The sequence below is a fragment of the Coregonus lavaretus genome (genome assembly GCF_964263955.1).
Source record: "Coregonus lavaretus genome assembly, chromosome: 10".
NCBI classification, from domain to species: Eukaryota; Metazoa; Chordata; class Actinopteri; order Salmoniformes; family Salmonidae; genus Coregonus; species Coregonus lavaretus.
In genome coordinates, this window is record NC_139997.1 from 27,248,189 (window position 1) to 27,267,918 (window position 19,730).

General features: G+C 46.8%; 1 pseudogene across 1 annotated transcript; it reads right to left on the reverse strand.

Moving 5' to 3' along the window:
• Positions 1–750: 750 nt before the first annotated feature.
• Positions 751–19,335, reverse strand: LOC311136281 (annotated as a pseudogene). The gene is made up of 6 exons: positions 19,320–19,335; positions 18,359–18,688; positions 3,526–3,908; positions 3,056–3,473; positions 1,922–2,715; positions 751–760 (listed from the first exon to the last, which is right to left on the reverse strand). The product of its transcript is annotated as an uncharacterized misc_RNA (transcript).
• Between the last annotated feature and the right edge of the window lie 395 nt (positions 19,336–19,730).

Genomic DNA, 19,730 nt, shown 5'->3' on the forward strand with positions numbered 1-19,730 from the left:
GATGAGCTACCTGACTGTGTATGATTACGAAGATGAATGTGAAATAGGGCTGTGTTGATGTGAAGCTATAATTACGAAGTGCTCAGACGTCCTATTTGCTGGTCTGTTTCATGATTATGTCATCATAATTTGATACTCCACAGGTAGGTTTGTCTGGTCTATAATACATGCTATAGAAACTCGACCGACTCTCCGAGTCTCATAAAGACCACTGCCTTGAATGATAGCCCTTTACTCCACAGGTCATATTGACTTAGATACTTTTCCCTCCTCCACTGCCTCAGCCATATACCTGTATCATCTCTTACCAGGGTACTACATCATTACACATTCCAATAAAACGTTTTATTTACAGGATACCTGTTGATTTTCCCAAGGTCTCAATAAATGCCCCTTCTCATGAGAACCATTATCCTAGTATTGTGAGGAGGTGTCTAAAATATCGGTATTGTGATCTACTGGAGGGGTATATTGAACCTGGGGGCCTCATAAGGAAATAACCACTAGTTGTGAATTAGAAGATGTTTTAATGCTGTATTCAAACTAATCAATTGTTCAACAAACTCAATACGTGCCTGTTTTGAGAATTGAAGTTGCTGAAAAAACGACTGAATTTGAGTTCAAGGCTACTGGATGCTGATCCCTGGTATGTCCCAGTGTGTATTGTGCTTCCCTAGAACAGTTCATTCCAGTATGTGTGTGTCTCGTTGGCCGGCCCCACATACAGTGGCAGTAATTGAAGGAGTATTCCTAGTCGAGTCTGAGAGACGAGGAGCGTGACGCGAGAGCGAGCGGATGGGGAACAAGCACAGCTGCTGTAGTGTGACGGGCTGCAGCTCTGACGAGGGATATTAATAGCAGCATTTTGCCAGAGGGTTATTTATAAGTCTGCAGCCACGAAACTCAATACGCACAAGGTGACTAGGACAGCATCTGAGGTGAAATGGAGCAATCAGAGGATGCTAAAGTAGCGACCCGCAGAACTGTTTAATGAGAGGGTCACTCCTGGGAGGCAGAGGTCAATTAAAAAATAATGCCTTGAATGTTGATCAAAAACAATTATGTTTTCAAAAATCTATTCAAAGTTCATTATCTGTGAATCAGCTCTTAAGACACACATAAATCATGAATCTGAAACTTTAAAATCTTGCATAAAAAATACATCAGCAAAAGAGTTTGTGGCTTCAGCCACCAAAGGTATCCCATCTCATGCTGCGTGACTGTGTGCGAGGGTGTTGTCTATCTGTGTTTTTGAGAATGTGAGTGGATGTGTGTATGCAGCCTTGTATCAATACAATGGCTCTGAAATTCAGCCGTGCCTCAATACTGGGTCTGTGGGTCTCGGTGAGATTGTCTGCTTATCTTCTGTGCTCTGGTAGAATGGATCCTGGAGCAACGCGGAAGCAGCTGTGAGACGCCCGACTGTGTCTGCCTGCTGCCTCTGTGTTTGTGTTTGTGTGTGTGTGTATTGCTCTCGGCCTGGTTCAGCATTTAAAAAGTGCATTTGGAAAGTAGCCGTGAGCTACTGGGAAGGAGAAATTGACCTCCAAATAGATTTCCCTTACATATAAAATCACAGGGAATTTAATACATTCAGCTTTCGGAGAATAGAGGAGAATGGTGGGGGAAAATTGCTATTTTCTTTTGGAATAAAGGCAAATATGATTACCAGAGCATTAAAGAAATAGTGTTATGTTTTGGGTTAAAATATTTTTATCACACAATTGGAGTGCAGTGCACACAAAATAAGTAAAACAAAAATAGAACTGAAACTGAGCATTATAGTTGAAAACATTTATATTTGTGTGAGGTGAATGCTGCACTGAATGCTGATAATCTTTCATCACTACTCTGTGTGGTCTGATGCATCAATTCAGCTTTGAGGTGTGTGTGTGTGTGTGTGTGTGTGTGTGTGTGATGCTTGTCTATGTGTATGTCCCTTCTGGACCCTCCAGGCTCCTCTGCGGGTTGATACCCTCTGTAGGAGATTGGGTGGGGATCCGCATGGGCTTCCTGCCTGGTCTATAGTCGTGCCTGGGATGGACTCTGGGCCGAAGCTTCAGCTTATAGATGGAGGGCACCCTCTCTGGTTTCTTCAAGGTCCTCTTCTGCCTGAAAGACCCTTTCCTTGGTTTCAACAGGCTATCTGAGCCTGTTGCGGTAGTGGCTCTGGGGTTCACTGCAGGTGAAGTGGCTTCTGTCACCCTGCGCCTGCACCTGCTGCTAATGCTAACTCCATTCCCAGAGAGGACCAGGAGCTGGTCAAACAGGCTTTTGCCACTTCGAGGTTTAAGTTTGAGTCCACCACCTCTGTGCTGCTGCAGTCTCTCTACTAGCTCTAGGGCTGCCAGAGTGTGTGTTCACCCAGCTCTCCACAAACACCTTCTCCAGCAGCCTCTTCCCTTTGGAGAGCTCAGCGATGACTGCATTGAAGCTGGCCTCACCTGGATGTGTGGCATTAGAGGCTGAGGTATGTGGAGATGGTTCGGACCCAGCTGGAACAGTAGCGAATCCACCATGGTCACTCTCAGGGACATTCTGAGTAGGTTCGTATTGACCATTTTCCTCGCTGTCGTCTGGGAGGCTGTAGATGTAGTCTGAGTCGACGCTGAGCTGAGCTGCTGGAGGTTGGGCAGGATCTCGTGCTCCAGACACTGGTACAGACTGGCCTCCTGGGCTGGGCTGATGGGGGAGGGGTGAAGAGGTAAACACTGTCTATCGCTCCGTCTCATTTTTACATTTTACATTTTAGTCATTTAGCAGACACTCATATCCAGAGTGACGTACAGTTAGTGAGTGCATACATTATTATTTTTCATACTGGCCCCCCGTGGGAATCAAACCCACAACCCTGGCGTTGCAAACGCCATGCTCTACCAACTGAGCTACATCCCTGCCGGCCATTCCCTCCCCTACCCTGGACGACGCTGGGCCAATTGTGCTCCGCCCTGTGGGTCTCCCAGTCGCGGCCGGCTACGACAGAGCCTGAATTCGAACCAGGATCTCTAGTGGCACAGCTAGCACTGCAATGCAGAGCCTTAGACCACTGCACCACTTGGGAGAGGGTCTCCTGCCCTAAAGATTTTGCCACATAGTTCTGGATACTCAGGCTCTTCAATGTTTACCTCAGTGGTTTTGTGAGAAGCCTTGACAGGAAAGCCAAATGCATTCTGTCTCGTCAGGTCCTGTATTTTCTTGTGGTTGGAGTCAGCGTTTATAGAGCTGTGTGAAGAGTTGGTTGCGATGTCATAAGGGGTGGGTTTCTTATTTTGTTCCCTCCTCAAGTTTCCCCCAATGGGTGTGAAGGGCCTGACTCGGGGTTCCCCAGAGGATTGTTCACAGCACCTTTTGACTGGACAGAATGTGCAAATTATATCTGAGCTCTTTTGAGGAGTATCACTTTCTTCAGGCTGCTGGATAGTGATGGTGGGTTGTCTGGGTCCGACAGGGGTACATCTGGCAGGCTGTAGCCTCTGACGGGTGTAGCGGCCCTTGCCGTGTTGGGTCTTCCATGCATCTGGGGGCAGAACTGGTTGGGGATTCTGTGCTTTTGCCGCCCAATGTGGAGCTCTACCTGAGCTTAGAGGCAAACTGAGACTAGGTCCAGGTTTGAGTAAGCCTGTTTTCCAGTCTGGGCTGGGGCTGGGGCACGGAGGATTTCTTCCCAAGGAGCCTATGGAAGACCAGGGGGGTTTTAGACCTCTGAGCCTGGGGCTTAGCCTTGGGCTGGGGTTGAGGTGTGGAAGAGCGTTGGATGGGCCAAGGCAGGCTGCTGGTGAGGCAGGGGGGCTGGGGACGACCGTGTGGCCTCTCTGCCTGTCCTCATGGAAGAGTTGAGTGCTGAGTCATCCTTACTCTCAGACTGGTGATGGCGCTGGAGAGTGGGTGTGGAGGCACTCTATCTCAGTCTGAAATAGTACAACAACAACGAATCACACACACATGCTGTCAAGTTATGATATGCATCTGCTTATCGGACCTCTCCAAGGTGACCTAGCTAGCTACAAAACTTTACAATTATTAATTTGTTATTGCAAGTTTGCTCATGAACAAGTATACAGAATGCTAATTAATAATAATAATATGCCATTTAGCAGACGCTTTTATCCAAAGCGACTTACAGTCATGCGTGCATACATATTATAATTTTTTTTGTGTATGGGTGGTCCCGGGGATCGAACCCACTACCTTGGCGTTACAAGCGCTGTGCTCTACCAGCTGAGCTACAGAGGACCAATTGTTTCCAGGCTTCTCTACAATGTACCATATTCACGATTGGGTAATCAAAGCTAAAGCTGCTTAACCCTTTACACCCGTGGGAATTGGCCTATATGGATAGCAAAATTGAAATGTTTATTACAGAAGAAATATGAAATGCATAAGCATGGTAGCAAGGAAAAGTTTGAGATTATGGGGAAATTATTAGACCAAAGTTGAGGACACAACAGTTCACCTGACACAAGACTGAATCCAAACATTACACTGTTAATTTTATGTGCATTTTACATTTCCTATACTTTTCGCCGCATTTGTTGATAACAAAATCTGAAAATACTCTGGATACGTTCAGTAACATGATAAAAGTATTCCTGGAAAATGTATGGTAGGTGCAACATAAGACAAAATAATTACAAGGGTTTGAGTGAAAGGACTAACTGGTGTCTCCAAGTGGCCACACCTCATTCAATGCACTTTTATGACTCAAAGAAGAGTCTTCAACTATAAGGTGCATTTCTTAGCTCTCCTAGCATTATAAATCGCAATCTGGGTCAGGTGAGCATCATTTGAAAGCTTGTTCTATTGCCAACATGGCTAGAAGCTAAGATACAAAATACGATCTTACAGTGTTAGGCAATTCAGAGAAACAGATCATAATTTTAGTGCGCATAGAAAGGAGTCATCCCACTGGGCACAAATTGGTTAAATCAACGTTGTTTCAACGTAATTTGTCAACATATTGTGCAATGGACCAATAATCAAAGTTAAAGAATAGGATTAAATCAAATAAAAAAATACAAAATACGTATGCCTTGGTTTTGCATGTTGATGTGATGTCATGCAATACAAAAATAGTAGTATTGAAAATAAGATGTCTTTGACATCACTGAAAGTATGGAGATAGACAGACAGTCCGGACCGGATCAAATCTGAATCAATCAAAAACATCTATTTTGGGGCCAAATCGAGGCAGGTACGGACGTCCGTGTGTCAGTAGTTCCGATGTGGATGTGGTGGAGGAGTCAGGCGCAGGACACAGAGGATACGTCCAAAAGACTTTAATAGTCCAAAGAGCAACAAACAAAACACGACCTCGAAAACAGACGGAGGCGAGGCAATTACGCAAACACGCGTAAACAATAATCCCAAACAAAGACAGAGTGCAAACACGCAGCTCTGCACGACAGGCAGAAAATAACAACACACAATCAGACTAAAGCAAAACAAGGAACTTATAAGACAAGTAATCAACACACAAATGGACACAGGTGTAAAAGACAGACAAAAGCAATCACACTACGAAACATAGAGCGGTGGCAGCTAGTACTCCGGGGACGGCGAACGCCGAAGCCTGCCCGAACCAGGAGGAGGAGCAGTCTCGGCAGAATCCGTGACAGTACCCCCCCCTTGACACGCGGCTCCAGCCGTGCGCCGACCCCGGCCTCGGGGACGGCCAGGAGGACGCGGACCCGGGCGCGTGGGATGCCCACGGTGGAACTCAGTCAGGAGGGATGGATCGAGGATGTCCCTCCTGGGCACCCAGCACGTTCCTCCGGACCGTACCCCTCCCACTCCACGAGATACTGGAGACCACTCATCCGGCGCCTCGAGTCCAAGATGGTCCGGACCCTGTACGCCGGGGCCCCCTCGATGTCCAAAGGGGGCGGAGGGGTCTCTCCTATCTCATCTTCTTGGAGTGGGCCAGCTACCACCGGCCTGAGAAGAGACACATGGAACGAGGGGTTAATATTTTTGTACTCTATAGGCAGTTGTAACCTGTAACACACCTCGTTCAATCTTCTCAGGACTTTGAAGGGCCCCACAAACCGCCGACCCAGCTTCCGGCAGGGCAGGCGGAGGGGCAGGTTTCGAGTCGAGAGCCAGACTCGATCTCCCGGTGCGTACACCGGTCCCTCACTGCGGATTCGATCGGCGCTCGCCTTTTGTTGACGGATGGCACGCTGCAGATGGACATGGGCAGCGTCCCACGTCTCCTCCGAGCGCCGAATCCACTCGTCCACCGCAGGGGCCTCGATCTGGCTCTCGTGCCATGGTGCCAGGACCGGCTGATAACCTAAAACACACTGGAAAGGTGTTAAATTGGTGGAGGAGTGGCGGAGAGAGTTCTGGGCCATCTCTGCCCAGGGGATGAACCTAGACCACTCCTCCGGCCGGTCCCGGCAATAGGACCTCAAAAACCTACCCACATCCTGGTTGACACGTTCCACCTGCCCATTGCTCTCTGGGTGGTACCCCGAGGTAAGGCTTACCGAGACCCCCAATCGTTCCATGAACGCCCCCCAAACTCTGGAGGTGAACTGGGGACCTCGGTCAGACACAATATCCTCGGGGACCCCATAGTGCCGGAACACATGGGTAAATAGGGCCTCAGCGGTTTGTAGGGCAGTAGGGAGACCCGGCATTGGAAGGAGACGACAGGCCTTGGAAAACCGATCCACAACGACCAAAATGGTGGTATTCCCCTGGGAGGGGGGTAGGTCGGTTACAAAATCCACCGATAGATGGGACCATGGTCGTTGTGGACCGGGCAGGGGATGTAACTTACCCCTGGGCAAATGTCTAGGCGCCTTACACTGGGCACACACCGAGCAGGAGGAGACATAAACCCTCACATCCTTAGCTAACGTTGGCCACCAGTATTTCATGCTAAGACAGTGCACGGTCCGGCCAATACCTGGATGTCCAGAGGAGGGTGATGTATGAGCCCAATAAATAAGACGATCACGAACCTCAAGCGGAACGTACGTCCGCCCCACAGGACACTCGGGGGGAGTAGGGTCGGTACGCAGTGCCCGCTCGATTTCCGCATCGACCTCCCATACCACCGGAGCCACCAAACAAGACTCCGGCAGTATGGAAGTAGGCTCGTTGGACCTCTCCTCTGTGTCATACCACCGGGACAGGGCGTCTGCCTTACCATTCTGGGACCCTGGGATGTATGTGATCTTAAAAACAAACCAGGTTAGGAACATGTTCCACCTAGCCTGACGAGGGTTCAATCTCCTAGCTGCCCGGATGTACTCCAGGTTACGGTGATCAGTCAGAATGAGGAAAGGGTGTTGTGCCCCCTCAAGCCAATGCCTCGACACCTTAAGGGCCTGGACTACGGCTAACAGCTCCCTGTCCCCAACGTCATAGTTGCGCTCCGCCGAGCTGAGCTTCTTGGAGTAGAACGCACAGGGGAGGAGTTTAGGTGGCGTGCCGGACCATTGTGACAGGACTGCCCCAATACCGGTCTCGGACGCGTCTACCTCTACTTGGAATGGTAAAGAGGGATCCGGATGCACCAGCACCGGGGCCGAGGTGAACAGGTTCTTCAGTTTGACAAATGCCCTGTCCGCCTCAGCCGACCACTGCAAACGAACCGGACCCCACTTTAGCAGGGACGTAATGGGAGCTGCAACTTGTCCAAAACCCCGAATAAACCTCCGGTAGTAATTAGCAAAACCCAAGAACTGCTGCACCTCTTTTACAGTGGTTGGAGTTTGCCAATTACGCACGGCCGATACACGGTCTACCTCTATCTCCACACCAGACGCGGACAACCGATAACCCAAAAAGGAGACGGACTCCTGGAAGAACAGGCATTTCTCTGCCTTGACATACAAGTCATGCTCCAACAGTCTTCTCAACACTCGGCGCACCAGGGCTACATGCTCGGCTCGTGTAGAAGAGTACACTAGGATGTCGTCGATGTACACTACTACACCCTGCCCATGCATGTCCCGGAAAATCTCGTCAACAAAGGATTGGAAGACTGAAGGAGCATTCATTAACCCGTATGGCATGACGAGATACTCGTAATGACCCGAGGTGGTGCTAAATGCTGTTTTCCATTCATCTCCCTCCCTAATGCGCACCAGATTGTACGCGCTCCTGAGATCCAATCATAACCGAGGTCGCCCCTACGGAAACACCTAGACATCTCCCTACACACTGGGCAGACCACTCCATAAGAGCCCTCTGTTGCCACGCAATGGTAGGATCATGGGTGCTTAACCAGGGAAGCCCCAACACCACGGGGTACGCAGGAGAGTCAATCAGATAAAACTGAATGATCTCCTCATGACCCCCCTGTGTCGTCATCGTCAGTGGTGCTGTGACCTCCCTGATCAGGCCCGACCCCAACGGCCGGCTGTCTAAGGCGTGGACAGGAAATGGAGCTTCTACCGGCCGAAGGGGAATTCCTAACCTACAACAAAATGCCCGATCAATAAAGTTCCCAGCTGCGCCTGAATCTACTAGCGCCTTATGCTGGGAATGAGGTGCCACCTGTGGAAATCTCACAGGAATACTCATGTGACCAACAGAAAGCTCTGGGTAAGTGGGGCGCCTACTCACCTGAAATGACTCCCCAGTGCGTGACCTGTTGTCCCCTCTCCCAGGAGACCCTCCCCAGCACCTGGCCGCGGTGTGTCCTCCACGACCACAGTTGGTGCAGGGGATGGCCCCCCTCGGGTTCTCTCTCCTCCTCTCTCTAGCGCCAGCACCCCCGAGCTCCATGGGAATCGGCTCGGAGGTGCTGGAGGGTGGAATGGACGACCCCCACTCGGGACGTCCGCGGGTAGCCAGCAGGGTGTCTAGACGGATGGAAATGTCCACCAACTGGTCGAACGACAGGTTGGTGTCCCTGCAGGCCAGCTCACGACGAACGTCCTCTCGTAGGCTACACCGGTAGTGGTCGATGAGGGCCCTCTCATTCCACCCCGCATCCGCCGCTAGCGTCCGGAACTCCAGTGTGAACTCCTGTGCGCTCCTCTTCCCCTGTCGGAGGTGGAACAGAAGCTCTCCCGCCGCTTTCCCCTCAGGTGGATGATCGAAGACAGCCCTGAAGCGGCGGGAGAACTCTGCGTAGGTGATGGTAGCGGCGTCTATTCCCCTCCATTCGGCGTTGGCCCACTCCAACGCCTTGCCGGATAGACAGGAGATGAGGGCGGAGACGCTCTCGTATCCCGAGGGCGCCGGGTGTATTGTGGCCAGGTAGAGTTCCACCTGCAGGAGGAATCCCTGACACCCAGCTGCAGAACCGTCATATGCCCTCGGGAGCGAGAGCCGAATGCCACTGGGTTCCGGTGCTGAGAGAGGAGGACTGGCCGTTGGTGATGGGATGGTGTAAGAGTGCGTGGGCACCTCTCGAGTCACCAACCGGCGCAGAGTGTTGGACACCTCGTCCATGGCGGCCCCAAGTTGCCGGATCATGGTGTCTTGGTAGCTGATCCGGTCCTCCAGGGATTCGGGTGCCGCCGCTGTTCCTGCTGACTCCATAGTTAGGTGTGTTGTTCTGTCAGTAGTTCCGATGTGGATGTGGTGGAGGAGTCAGGCGCAGGACACAGAGGATACGTCCAAAAGACTTTAATAGTCCAAAGAGCAACAAACAAAACACGACCTCGAAAACAGACGGAGGCGAGGCAATTACGCAAACACGCGTAAACAATAATCCCAAACAAAGACAGAGTGCAAACACGCAGCTCTGCACGACAGGCAGAAAATAACAACACACAATCAGACTAAAGCAAAACAAGGAACTTATAAGACAAGTAATCAACACACAAATGGACACAGGTGTAAAAGACAGACAAAAGCAATCACACTACGAAACATAGAGCGGTGGCAGCTAGTACTCCGGGGACGGCGAACGCCGAAGCCTGCCCGAACCAGGAGGAGGAGCAGTCCCGGCAGAATCCGTGACACCGTGGACGTTGAAATCAAGGCTGGTCCGGACCGGACCAAATCTGAACCAAACATAGACGTCTATAAGGTGGTCCGGAGGGGACCAGAAAACGACTTCTGTGGACATTGAAATTAAGGCCAGGCAGACGGACCAAATTTCAAGATCCATGGACGTTGGCGTTGGACGGTGCTCACTGGGTGTTATTGTGTTTTTCATGGAAGATTTAACACCGTTCATGCATGATAGCGTACGTTGCTAACTATAAAACACAGATATAGAGGAAATAGATTGGACATGAAGGCTCAACAGAAAGAAATCACAGAGCTTAGTTATATGATTCGCCGGTCTACTGAGCCACCGGTCTGAGCGCACCACCTCGGCAACACCGGAATGGAAACCCAACGCACCCTAATCACCTCCAGCGCACCTGCACCTCATCATCTCGTCACCACCTTTATTTAGCCGTGGACTGTTCTGTATGATGTTGTGTGTGATTGTTTAGCTTCGTATCGTTTACTCTATCTTTGTTATTTCTCTTTGTCATTGTTAAGTAAACCTTGACCTTGTTAATTCCTGCGCCTGCGTCCTGCCTCTTCGTATACTCAGTACGCGTCACAATGATAGTATTCTTGCAAATTAATTGATGTTAATGTAAAAAATGTAGGCCTAGTGATATAATCTGATTATAATCTTTCCCTGTGTTATGTTTCAACAATATAGATGACAATAGCAGACTTTGCAACAAAAAAAGTGCACAGGCGTTGTGAAATTTGTAAGCAAGTCTGCTTTGCCTATGCTCTTTCCGGCACTTGCCCGTGTCGTGGGAGTTGAGACTCTGAGGACCTTGAGCTTGCAGGCATCCAGGAGACCCCTGTCCGGATCAGGGTCATCTGTTATCAACCACAAGGAGGGTGAAGTAGGTTTCACTCGAGCTGAGATCCCTAAGAGATGTGGAAGTGCCAAGTCCTCTAGCAGTACCGATGTCCAGGTCCACCGCAGGAGTTGAGAGCTTTGGAACGGCAACTCCGTTACCTCACCCTGGAGGACCACAAGCCACGGAGCAGCTCCAAGTATATCTGCTCCAGATGCTCCTCAAGGTCCAACAAACCTTCACCAACCGCTTCAGACAGGAGGTATGTCCAAAGTTAAAATATCTTAACGTGATGCAGTCTGTTTTTATCCAAGAGAGGTTATGTATGAATTTCAGCACTGTGCAGTATGATACTAACTACATTACATTTTACATTTACATTTTAGTCATTTAGCAGATGCTCTTATCCAGAGCGACTGACAATTAGTGCATTCATCTTAAGATAGTTAGGTGAGACAACAACACATTACAATTATATAATGTATATTTTCCCTCAACAAAGTATTTATCGCCTTGAGGGAAAGGCACTGCATCGCAATGCTTGAGGCGTCACTACAGACCCGGGTTCGATCCCAGGCTGTGTCACAACCGGCCGTGACCGGGAGTCCTATACGGCGGCGCACAATTGGCCCAGCATCGTCCGGGTTAGGGGAGCGTTTGGATGGGGGGGCTTTACTTGGCTCATCGCGCTCTAGCAACTCCTTGTGGCGGGTCGGGCGCCTGCAGGCTGACTTCGGTCTTCAGTTGAATGGTGTTTCCTCCAACACATTGGTGCAGGGGGGTGTTAAGAAGCGTCATGTTTCGGAGGACGCATGACTCGACCTTCGCCTCTCCCGAGGCCGTTGGGGAGTTGCAGCAATGAGACAAGATCGAAAAAGGGGGTGAAATACCAAAAAAAATTCAAGGTCCTCAACTCTTAGCTGAAGGAGACAGGCATGCATAGTATTAATATTAGCCCTGTGATTACAATGAAGAGCAAGATATGCGGATTTGTTCTGGGCCAGCTGCAGCTTAACTAGGTATTTCTTTGCAGCACTTGACCATATGACTGGACAATAATCAAGATAAGATCAAACTAGAGCCTGCAGGAATTGCTTTGTGGAGTGTGGTGTCAAAAAAGTAGAGCATTTCTTTATTATGGGCTGACCTGTCCCCATCTTTACAACCATTGAATGGCTTCCAAAAGTATTCACCCCCCTTGGCATTTTTCCTATTTTGATGCCTTACAACCTGGAATTTAAATGGATTTTTGGGGGGTTTGTATAATTTGATTTACACAACATGCCTACCACTTTGAAGATGCAAAATATTTTTTCTTGTGAAACAAACAAGAAATAAGACAAAAAAACAGAACTTGAGCATGCATAACTATTCACTCCTCCAAAGTCAATACTTTGTAGAGCCACCTTTTGCAGCAATTACAGCTGCAAGTCTCTTGAGGTATGTCTCTATAAGCTTGGCACATCAGCCACTGTCCATTCTTCAAGGCAAAACTGCTCCAGCTCCTTCAAGTTGGATGGGTTCAGCTGGTGTACAGCAATCTTTAAGTCATACCACAGATTCTCAATTGGATTGAGGTCTGGGCTTTGACTAAGCCATTCCAAGACATTTAAATGTTTCTCCTTAAACCACTTGAATGTTGCTTTAGCAGTATGCTTAGGGTCATTGTCCTGCTGGAAGATGAACCTCCGTCCGAGTCTCAAATTTCTGGAAGACTGAAACAGGTTTCCCTCAAGAATGTCCCTGTATTTAGCGCCATCCATCATTCCTTCAATTCTGACCAGTTTCCCAGTCCCTGCCGATTAAAAACATTCCCACAGCATGATGCTGCCACCCCCATGCCTCGGGTTGATGAGGTGTTGAGTTTGCGCCAGACATTTTCCTTGATGGCCAAAAACCTCAATTTTAGTCTCATCTGACCAGAGTACCTTCTTCCATATGTTTGGGGAGTCTCCCACATGGCTTTTGGCGAACACCAAACATGTTTGCTTATTATTTTCTTTAAGCAATGGCTTTTTTCTGGCCACTCTTCCGTAAAGCCCAGCTCTGTGGAGTGTACGGCTTAAAGTGTTCCTATAGACAGATACTCCAATCTCCGCTGTGGAGCTTTGCAGCTCCTTCAGGGTTATCTTTGGTCTCTTTGTTACCTCTCTGATTAATGCCGCTTGCTTGGTGGTGCCCCTTGCTTAGTGGTGTTGCAGACTCTGGGCATTCAGAACAGGTGTATATATACTGAGATCATGTGACACTTAGATTGCACACAGGTGGACTCTATTTAACTAATTATGTGACTTCTGAAGGTAATTGGTTGCACCAGATCTTATTTAGGGGCTTCATAGCAAAGGGGGTGAATACATATGCACGCACCACTTTTCCGTTATTTATTTTTTTGAATATTTTGAAACAAGTTATTTTTTTCATTTCACTTCACCAATGTGGACTATTTTGTGTATGTCCATTACATGAAATCCAAATAAAAATCCATTTAAATTACAGGTTGTAATGCAACAATATAGGAAAAACGCCAAGGGGGATGAATACTTTTGCAAGGCAGTGTATGTGCATACACTGAGTGTACAAAACATTAGGAACACTTGCTCTTTCCAAGACATAGACTGACCAGGTGAATCCAGGTGAAAGCTATGATCCCTTATTGATGTCACTTGTTAAATCCACTTCAATCAGTGTAGATGAAGGGGAGGAGATAGGTTAAAGAAGGATATTTAAGCCTTGAGACAATTGACACATGGATTGTGTATGTGTGCCATTCAGAGGGTGAATGGGCAAGACAAAATATTTAAGTGCCTTTGAACAGGGTATGGTAGTAGGTGCCAGGCACACCAGTTTGAGTGTGTCAAGAACTGCAACGCTGCTGGGTTTTTCACGCTCAACTGTTTCCCCTGTGTATCAAGAAGGGTCTACCACCCAAAGGACATCCAGCCAACTTGACACAACTGTGGGAAGCAGTGGAGTCAACATGGGCCAGCATCCCTATGGAACGCTTTCTACACCAAGGGTCTGTAGTCCTATATAGTCTATATAGCCCTAAAGATGCCAAACATTGTACATAAGTTGCAACAGATTTTATAGTAGGTTTCCATCCTCTCTGGTTGCAATCAGTAACTAATAATCTTTACACTTTAATACAACTTTGAAATCAAGACGTTTTTTTCCGCCAACTTTTTGCAGAATTGTCTTTATATATGAAAGGTATTGCCAGCGACAAAGCCTCTACTTTTATTTCCACCAATCAACCTAGTCATGATTGGGGTAAAGTTCTGCCAACAACTTAGTATGAAATGTAGCCATAATGCTGAAGTGGCATTGGCACCGCACTAAGCTCTTATGCCTCATGTCCACCAGATGCATCAAACTCTTTGTGTTCTGGAGGAAGTCATTCATTTTCAATGGAGCAGTCTGCAGCGCTACATTGGGGGTGCTGCATTAGGCTGCGGTGTGTTCGGTGTACCGCATGCATTCAATATTTCAACTCCTGCATTGCTTTACCGTGTGGTGGTACAAACGGAAGTACACACACAGACTCCAACTAGCTTTTAGCGAGTTGAAAAGCGAAGCACATGTGCGTCAAGTACGGAAAATGCGGGCAACCATCCAGCAAAATAAAAGCCATATGCCTCAGGTGGACATCAGGCATTCATCTTTTGATGGCTGCTAGGCCAACAAGCTATCACCGTCTCACTGCAGAATTAGACGTTCATCCACGTTCTCCAAACGTTATATTTTGAAGTTGCTCCAAACGTCAACATTTGAAGTGTTTTTGTTGCTCCTGCTGCTCTGTGTTGTTCCATTTCTCCAAAAGTCAAAATTTGAAGTTAAGTTTAAGCACAGTTATTTTTTTAATTTCACTTCACCAATTTTGAAAAGTTTGTATGTCCATTACATGAAATCCAAATAAAAATCAATTTAAATTACAGGTTGTAATGCAACAAAATAGGAAAAATGAATACTTTGCAAGGCACTGTATGTGTTTTGACCATGACAGTTTACAATCTAAGGTAACACCAAGTAATTTAGTCTCTTCAACTTATTCAACAGCCACACCATTCATTACCAGATTCAGCTGAGGTCTAGAACTTAGAGAATGATTTTTACCAAATACAATGCTCTTAGTTTTAGATATGTTCAGGACCAGTTTATTACTGGCCACCCATTCCAAAACAGACTGCAACTCTTTGTTAAGGGTTTCAGTGACTTAATTAGCTGTGGTTGCTGATGCGTGTATGGTTGAATCATCAGCATACATGGACACACATGCTTTCTTTAATGCCAGTGGCAGGTCATTGGTAAAAATAGAAAAGAGTAGAGGGCCTAGAGAGCTGCCCTGCAGTACACCACACCCTACATGTTGGACATTAGAGAAGCTTCCATTAAAGAAAACCCTCTGAGTTCTATTAGAATCCACGATATGGCACAGGTTGAAAAGCCATACCACATACGTTTTCTCATCAGGTTATGGTCAATAATATCAAAGACTGCACTGAAATCTAACAGTACAGCTCCCAAAATCTTATTATTATCAATTTCTTTCAACCAAGCATCAGTCATTTGTGTCACGCAGTACATGTTGATTGCCCTTCTCTATAAGCATGCTGAAAGTCTGTTGTTAATTTGTTTACAGAGCAATAGCATTGTATTTGGTCAAACACCATTTTTTCCAACAGTTTGCTAAGAGCTGGCAGCAAGCTGATAGGTCTGCTGTTAGAACCAATAATGACCGCTTTACCACTCTTGGGTAGCGGAATTACTTTGGCTTCCCTCCAGGCCTGAGGACAAAGACTTTCCTCTAGACTCAGATTAAAGATTTTACAGATAGGAGTGGCTATAGAGTCAGCTTCCATCCTCAGTAGCTTTCCATCTAAGTTGTCAATGCCAGGAGGTTTGTCATTATTGATCGATAACAATAATTTTCTACCTCTCCCATACTAGCTTTACAAAATTCAAACGTACAATGCTTTTATTTCGTTATTAGTTTTTTTTATACATGAGTACGATGGCACACTGTTCGTTGTTGCCATTTCCTGCCTAAGTTTGCCCACTTTGCCAATGAAGTAATCATTAAAATAATTGGCATCTGATTCGATGAAAGATGGAGTTGAATATCTTTCTGCCCATAATTTCATTTAAAGTACTCCAAAGTTTTTTTCCATCATTCTTTATATCATTGATCTTGGCTTCTTAATAGTTTCTTCTTCTTTTGTTGAGTTTAGTGACATAATTTCTCAATTTGCAGTAAGTCAGCCAGTCAGATGTGCAGCCAGACTTATTAGCCACTCCTTTTGCCCCATCTGTTAACCATATGTTTTTTTCGATTCCTCATCGATCCATGGAGCCTTAACAGTTCTAACAGTCAGTTTCATAACAGGTGTATATTTATCAATAATTGGAAGAAGCAATTTCATAAATTCATCATGTGCATTGTCTGGATGCTCCTTATTAATCACATCAGACCAACAAATATTTTTAACATCATCCACATAAGAGTCACAGCAAAATCTTTTGTATGATCTCTTATATACTATTTTAGGCCCAGCTTTTGGAACTTTGGCTTTCCTGGATATAGCCACTATATTGTGATCACTGCATCCAATGGGTACGGATACAGCTTCAGAACAAAGTTGTACAGGTAAAGTAAAAATGTGATCAATACATGTGGATGATCTTGTTCCTGTAGTGTTTGTAAACACGCTGGTAGGTTGATTAATAACCTGAACCAGATTACAGGCACTGGTTACAGTAAGAAGCTTCCTCTTGAGCGGACAGCTTGATGAAAACCAGTCAATATTCAGGTCCCCAAGAAAGTAGACCTCTCTGTTTACATCACATACACTATCAAGCATTTCACACATATTATTTAGATACTGACTGTTATCACTTGGTGGCCTATAGCAATACCCCAGAACCTGCAACCACAACACTTCAATAACACTTGACATAAGATATTCTCTAAGCATTACAGGGATATGTCTCTGAATATATATACAGCAACACCTTTCCCATAAGCATTCCTGTATCTTCTATAGATGTTATATCCTTGTATTGCTACTGCTGTATCATCAAATTAATTATCTAAGTGAGTCTCAGAAATTGCTAATATATGAATGTTATCTGATGTTAGCAAGTTATTGATTTCATGAACCTTATTTCTAAGGCTACATATATTAATATGGGCTATTTTCAGCCCTTTCCTGGGTAGTTTATCAGAGATAGACATAATATGGAAAAGAGCAAACTAAGAAAGAAAAAAAAGAAAATAATTCAGCAGTCCATTAAATCAGTTGGTGTGTGTGTGTGTGTGCTGCGTGGTTGAAGCTACGAACCCATAGGCTTGGCTCGCTCATCCCTTCCAGGCTTTTGACAAAGAGCCTGTCATAGCGGATGTAAGCAATGTCCCAACGCGCTCTGGCAGCTTTCATGGCTGGGATAAGTTCTTTCCTCTTCTGGTGCACAGCTTCAGGATAGTCCTTGTTGAGGAAGATGTACGTTCCTCTCAAGTTCTTGGCTTTTTCCAGAACAGCTACCTTGTCCTTGAACCTCAGGAACTTGACTACTATCAGCCTGGGCCTGTCACCTGGGCCAGTGGTGGGTTTTCCAGTCCTGTGGGCGCGCTCCACCTCAATCTTCCGGTGGTCCATCTTCAGTTTCTCCAAGATAATTTCCCTCACTTTGTCCTCAGACTCCATCCAGGTCTCATGTGGAGATTCTGCAATTCCGTCCACAACCATGTTGTTCCGCCTTGATTGTCCCTCGAGATAATCTGATTTCTCTGTCATTGTTATCATGGATTCACATACAGAACTGATGTCCTCTCTCAATGACTTACAGATTGCTGTCATCTTGCCGTTCTCCTGTCGTCCATTCTTTTATTAGTTGACTTCATCAGTATGGCAACTTGAAGCTATTTTCTTGTTATTGTAACAACTGCTTGTAGAACTATTTCTGTTAGTTTAAAAGATCCTTCACCTGTGATAGAGACACCACTCTCCTCAACGGTACTCCCACCGGCTTTGGTCTTTGTCATGGTAGCAACGTAGGTTACGCTGTTACTCCTCGTAGTTCCAGACAGGGCAGGTCACAGGGAAGATGGAAACCACAACAACAAACAGCAGGGATCTAGACAGCCACAAGCCCGGCACAATCCGCAGTCCCAGCCACAATGGCTAACCGCGTCGTGTCTGCATTCAAGCCCTCAAGAAAACCCTGCTAGCTTGATAGGCAGCTAGCTAGGCTAGCTGCTACGCCAAGCACCTCCTCAGACCAGCAACTGATGCCAACCGCGTCGCGGGATCCAAGCTCAAAAGGTATCTAGCTAGTAACCAAACCTTTTCAATAGACTTTCAAAGGTTTCCAAAACAACAAATGTTCCAAAACAACAATCCGAGTTCTCCCACATTCCACGTTTAACAGGAAGTGACGTGTTGTGCAACGCGTTCAAGATGATTCTTCTCAACCTGTCTTTAATAGCATCATCATCATCTCAACCTGTCTTTTATAGTATCATCATCAATATTACTAAAATCTTCATCAATACCATCACCATCATTTTCTCATTCTCTTACCTGTTGGGAGAAGGAGTCTTCATCTCCCTGGAGGCCCGGGGCCTGGATCAGGAGAGAGGGAGGATCTGATACTGCGGTTGGGGGTGAAAGAAGCTCTGAGCCCTGGGTCTAGTGATAGGGAAACCCTGGTCCTGGCTGGCCTTAGGCCCCTGGGGGAGGAGGTGGAAGGGGCTGCGGACAGGGTCCAGAGGACGGGCTGGAGTGGGGTCTGGGCGTGGCGACTCAGGAGCAGTGTGGTGGTCATGGTTGTACCCTGGCCATCTGGGCGCCCCGGCAACCTGCCGTTGATCTCATGGACTGGCGTGCCCAGGTGCTGGGCCAGCTTATGGGCTTAGGGAGGATGGATGGATGGAAGAGAGGGATTGAAAACATGAGAAGAGAAGAAAACAAGGTCCTCATCTGTCACCAGTGCTACAGCAAAGCTGTTAATATCCCAGTATCTGACCGAGGTGAAAATAAATAGGAAGCTACAAATGACAGGATTCAGCAGCACTCATTTAAATGTTAATCGTTACACTTATTTGCATTATGGTGATATTTTTAGGAATTATGCACAATTTATATATACTGAACAAAAATATAAACGCAACAAGTTTTGGTCCCATGTTTCATGAGCTGAAATAAAAGATCCCAGAAATTTTCCATATGCACTTAAAGCTTATTTCTCTCAAATCTTGTGCACAAATTTGTTTACATCCCTGTTAGTGAGCATTTCTCCTTTGCCAAGATAATCCATCCACCTGACAGGTGTGGCATATCAAGAAGCTGATTAAACAGCATGATCATTACACAGGTGCACCTTGTGCTGGGGACAATAAAAGGCCACTCTAAAATGTGCAGTTTTATCACACAACACAATGCCACAGATGTCTCAAGTTTTGAGGGAGCATGCAATTGGCATGCTGACTGCAGGAATGTCCACCAGAGCTGTTGCCAGATAATGTTATGTTCATTTCTCTACCCTTAGCTGCATCCATTGTCGTTTTAGAGAATTTGGCAGTATGTCCAACCAGCATCACAACCGCAGACCAGGTGTAATCACGCCAGCCCAGGACCTCCACATTCGGCTTCTTCACCTGCAGGATCGTCTGAGACCAGCCACCCGGACAGCTGATGAAACTGTGGGTTTGCACAACCAAATAATTTCTGCACAAACTGTCAGAAACCATCTCAGGGAAGCTCATCTGCATGCTCGTCGTCCTCACCAGGGTCTTGACCTGGCTGCAGTTCGGTGTCATAACCAACTTCAGCGGGCAAATGCTCACCTTCGATGGCCACTGGAATGCTGGAGAAGTGTGCCCTTCACGGATGAATCCTGGTTTCAACTGTACCGGGCAGATGGCAGATGGCGTAGTGTGGGCGCGTGGTTTGC